The sequence below is a fragment of the Salmo trutta genome, chromosome 12 (genome assembly GCF_901001165.1).
Source record: "Salmo trutta chromosome 12, fSalTru1.1, whole genome shotgun sequence".
NCBI classification, from domain to species: domain Eukaryota; kingdom Metazoa; phylum Chordata; class Actinopteri; order Salmoniformes; family Salmonidae; genus Salmo; species Salmo trutta.
In genome coordinates this window covers 69607172-69612770 of record NC_042968.1, presented here as the reverse complement: position 1 = coordinate 69612770, position 5599 = coordinate 69607172, and the positions used below count along the sequence as shown (strand labels likewise).

Here is a 5599-nt window from a genome sequence, read left to right as displayed (position 1 = left end):
ACAGCATCTGGTCAATGGATCCTTGTAAGTGCTGGAGTTTCTACCTTCAATATGTCCTGTTAGATGTCATTTTCAGTGTGAGATTCCTCAACAAAAGACTCAGACCATTTTGGTACAGTACGCTGACTTTTAATGTCTTGACAAAGCAGTCCTGTTGGACAGACACATTCCACCCACAGCAGTAAGATACAGGACGAAGTTGTCACAGCAGGATAGAATACAAACATTTACTCTGCCCCCTCATTTCCTCTCTGGACAGAGACCGAGAAACAAGCGACAAATGATTCTACATACTACTAATCAAACAACCTGCCAATACAACACATCCATAGCCAGGGATTTCATATAACATTCACTTATTTGTCTTTATTTTTATTATGTTTCATTGTACACCACACTGTCACTTATTTGTAGTAATTTAATATTCAGTATTCATACAATGTCAACTAACGTCTAGACAAGTGGAACACAGTTTCATAAGATGCACCACACAGGATACATTACACACGTAAGATATGTCCATGATAAAATGTACTCTTAATTAATCATTCATTTCATAATAGCTAATAGTTTTATTTATTGGCTGTTGCTAAGACTCAGGGGTGTTGTGAAGAGGGGTAGGTTTGTATGAGGTGAGTACGATATGGATACTGAAACGGGTTTGTGGGTAGGCTAATGAGCCCATGTACTATTATTACCAACAGGGTCAAAAATACAACAAACTACAGACAAGAGTTCACTGGTAGAAAGGGGGGTCAACTCACATCTCTCAAACAGCAATGGAACGCTTGAGTGACATGGGAGCGGGAGAGGTACACTGTATAGGTGTGTGTGTATATATAGGTTTCTATGTATAGACCATCACTGATTGGGTTGTTGGTGGTTTTAAATCTGATGTCCTCACTCACCCCCTTGACCACTGAGAGAGGGAAGAAAGGAAAGAACAGAAAATAAAAAAAGTTGATAAGCCATGCCAAAATCAGTGTCCCCCGCCCCAACACTTATTACACAGTTCCAATGATATTCAGCACATGTTCTCCTGTTACGGTCACTGCTCTTGGAAACACTTTGAGGGTCAAAAAAATCTAATCTTGGACTGGCAACACTTATAAATGGTCTTCCTGAAAACAACTTCAATGTGTGAGCTTTCCATGTGAAGAAAGGATGCCGTGTAACAGTACTGAGACGAACCATTAGGACCTTGTCTGTCTCCTTGCCTCCTCTCAGGCTGAGCATCTACTCTGAGTCTGGTGTGATTGGTGGACAGCTCTCGTTAAGCCATCCAATAAGAGCATATTGCACTTTCTATTTAGATCCCGCCTCGCTAAGGTACTGAGTTTCACTAGTGGGGAAGTGGTTCATTGACAAGTGGGAGAGGAGGAGAAGAGACAGACGGATGACTCCGCTCAATGTTGGGCCACAGGTTTTAGCAGGAGACCCTCTAGTTCACAACCCCCCCCCAGCACTCGTGGCATGAGTACAGAGACTGAAGCATGTCTCCAAATGTGCCTTAGGGAGCTGGTCGAGGAGGATTTTACACCGATATACACCAGATCCACAGGAGGCTGCTGAGGGGAGGACGGCTCATAATGATGAATGGAATGGCATCAGACACATGGAAACCATGTCCTTGCCCGTCCTCCCCAATTAAGGTGCCACCAACCTCCTGTGAGCAGATCACAGTTAGTCTGAACACCGGAACGATCGTTGTATAATTTCAGACGCAGCAATACATCATCGTCATGGTTATCACATCACATAAGAATGGGCCTTCACAGTGACGCAAGGCCTAGTGGCTACTGAAGGTAGGACATGGACACAGATGCAGAACGTTCCACACATTCTCTTCACCCTCACTCCTACTGAAGAGGAGGAAGAGAGATTTTATTTTTCTATCCATGAACAGGAATGGTATGGCCACTCCGAGAGGGCGGGGTTCACGTTTACTTATTTCCTCTCTCTTGCTCCCCCCTCCACCCTTACTTTGAGGGAGGCTGTTGTGAAGAGCTGCTGAGATCTCTGATTGGTGTGTGTTGGGTGTGAACGACAGTGTGGATTCACATGTAGGGGCTGAGTGGTGGAAAGGGGGGAGTGCTAGAGAAGAGAGGGGTGTCAGGGGGTCCCGAGGGGCAAAAAAGGGAGTCAAAAGGAGGCAGGGGGCTCTCGGGTGAGAGGGCCCACCCTTGCTTGGCCCGCTATTCAATAAAAAGAGAACTAGAAACATAGGAAAGAGGACATAATGAAGCCAGATTAAGTGAAGGATGAACAAGTGAATGAAACATAACGAGAGAAAATGTCCCCAAACTCAGAGGCGAGGAAACACTGTCGTGATGTTAGATATAATAGGACACATGAATCCGTGTATCATAAATAATACATAGAAATCACAGAGATAGATACCACATTGTGACATGAGAGTCAGTACCATTAATGTATATATGTTCTCTTTGGGTGTTTCTCCGACTAAAAGGGCCCTTGCCCATCTATGTCAGGTTTGTCCAAGCCTGTGACTTTAGGGACCAGTATGGATCATGATGATCATAGCAGACAACAAAAAGAAAGCTGTTGTTCAGATGCAGTTATCCCTTCTGATCCACTCCACTTTCCTAGATAGATGGATAATGCATCTACTCCCGAGAGAGATTCAACACAGAATAACATGTCAACCAGAACAAAAAAGATCATTGTCAATATCCCAAATTATCAGAGAAAAAAATTATAATTCAGATATGAGAGGAAGAAAGAAAGTCAGCAACCAGAAATACCCATCTGAAGGGGAGGGTGAGAAAGAAAAACATATTTCAGCATAGCATTCCTTAACCCTCTCGTCCATATTTGCTGAATCCACCCACGCACTGCCCTGTCCGTTTAAGTGTGTGACTACTTACACATGTAAATGTGTGTGCAAATGTATTTGAATTCTTATCTACAATGGTCCTTAATATACAGTGGAGGGTGAATGCATTTCTCTGTATTGGGGGTATACAATGTGTCTGTCTGTCTGTGGGTTTGTGCGTGTGTGTGACGTGACTGTGTCATTTAGCAGAAAAGGGAGAGGAGAAAGAAGGGTCAGGTCTAGGTAAGGAAGGTTGCTCTGCAGTCCTTGGTCTCTCTGCCGTGGGGTAGGTGGTGAGTCGGAGGGGAGGGGGGCTCAGTAGTCTAGTGGGTTGGTGAGGGCGGGGGTCTTCGGCTGCCAAGAGGACCATGGATACACACATAGACGGACAGACAGAAACACAGGGACACAGATATAAGCGAAGACAGGGATGAGTTAGGAGTGTCTCTCTGGCTGGGTGCCTCCCCCTTACGCACAAGCGGTATAACTCAACGCCACTCTGACATACTACTATGCACGCACGCACACACACAGAGTCCAGTATACTTGCATTCTTTTGTAATTGCACATTCAATTCAGCTCCCCTACTGAACATCAAATTCTATGCAAACACTCTCTCAAGCAGGCATATGCCAGGTAACACACACACACACACACACACGGGACAATGTGGGAGAATACAGTCAGACATAACAGCTAACACACTAAAACACATAATTCCTGCAGATGTCATGGGTCTTGGAATATACTGCATACAGTGTATATAGACTCAACAAAAATATAAACACAACATGTAAAGTGTTGGGCCCATGTTTTATGAGCTGAAATAAAAGATCACAGAAAATGTTCCATACGTACAAAAAGCTTTAATCTCAAATTTTGTGCACAAATTTGTTTACATCCCTGTTAGTGAACATTTCTCCTTGCTAAAATAATCCATCCACCTGACAGGTGTGGCATATCAAGAAGCTGATTAATTAGCATGATCATTACACAGGTGCAACTTGTGCTGTGGACAATAAAAGGCCACTCGAAAATGTGCAGTATTGTCACATAACACAATGCCACAGATGTCTCACGTTTTGAGGGAGCGTGCAACTGGCATGCTGACTGCAGGAATGTCCACCGGAGCTGTTTCCAGAGAATGAAATATACATTTCTCTACCATAAGCCGCCTCCAACCGCAGACCACGTGTAACCATGCTAGCCCAGGACCTCCCCATCTGGCTTCTTCACCTGTGGTATGGTCCAGCCACCCGGACAGCTGATGAAACTGTGGATTTGCACAACCGTAGAATATCTACACAAACTGTCAGAAGCCGTCTCAGGGAAGCTCATCTACGTGCTTGTCGTCCTCACCAGGGTCTTGACCTGATTGCAGTTCGGCGTCGTAACCGACTTCAGTGAACAAATGCTCACCTTCGATGGCCACTGGCATGCTGGAGAAGTGTGCTCTTCACTGATGAATCCCAGTTTTAACTGTACTGGACAGATGGCATACAGTGTGTACAGCGTTGTGTGTGCGAACGGTTTGCTGATGTCAACATTGTGAACAGAGTGCCCCATTACTGGTAGTGGGGTTATGGTATGGGCAGGCATAAGCGAACACAATTTGATTTTATAGATGGCAATTTGAATGAACATAGGTGCTGTGACAAGATCCTGAGGCCCATTGTTGTGCCATTCATCCGCTGCCATCACCTCATGTTTCAGCATGATAATGCACGGCCCCATGTGGCAAGGATCTGTACACAATTCCTGGAAGCTGAAAATGTCCCAGTTCTTCCATGGCCTGCATGCTCACCAGACATGTCACCCATTGAGCATGTTTGGGGTGCTCTGGATCAACGTGTACGACAGCGTGTTCCAGTTCCCACCAATATCCAGCAACTTTGCACAGCCATTGAAGAGGAGTGGGACAACATTCCACAGGCGACAATCAACACTATGCGAAGGAGATGTGTCGCGCAGCATGAGGCAAATCCTGGTCACACCAGATATGAACTGGTTTTCTGATCCACGCACCTACCTTTTTTACCTTAAGTTATCTGTGACCAAAAGATGCATGTCTATATTCCCAGTCATGTGAAATACATAGATTAGGGCCTAATGAAATTATTTAAATTGACAGATTGCCTTATATGAACTGTAACTCAGTAAAATCTTTGAAATTGTTGCATGTTGCGTTTATATTTTTGTTCAGTATACATAGTTTCCATTGGTGACAGGCAGTTGTTTTGGTGCCCAAAAGAGGGCAGTATAGCTCCACTATCTTATCATTCATAATGTTCTCCTCTTTCAACCCAATCAGCAAAACGTGAGCAACAGAGGGTTGCATTTCACCCCTCAAGAGCTGTGTGATTGTAACTGCTACAAAGGGTACATAACACATGTATAATCTCCATAGTAGTTCTGCCATGGTCATCAAGGCTATGCTATCTTTACTTCACTATCAAAAGAGGGGCTAGTTAGCATAAATGCTAAAAAGTAGATTTCAACTATAGGAGGCAGGGTAAATGATGACCGCCAGAATAGCTAGTTGGATAGACGTTAACTAGACATAACATTCCCTTTAATCACTATTACCACCCACAGAATAGCCTTTCTCTGACAGCTTCCCTAGGCTCTATTGAAACTAGGTTGACATTTAGACAGGATAATATAGCACAGCAATGTGTCACGTCACCAAACACTCAGAGACAGGACTGGGGACGGGGTGAGATGTCATGAGCCCACACTGACACAAACCCATGACCTTTGACT

At 44.4% G+C, this 5599-nt stretch overlaps 1 protein-coding gene across 1 annotated transcript in view; it reads right to left on the bottom strand.

Moving 5' to 3' along the window:
• Positions 1-113: 113 nt before the first annotated feature.
• The window catches only part of LOC115204080 (dynamin-1), a gene marked incomplete in the record, with an annotated part of 71458 nt that continues 65972 nt past the window's right edge, over positions 114-5599 (bottom strand). Inside the window, 1 exon segment of the mRNA XM_029769379.1 lies at positions 114-3190.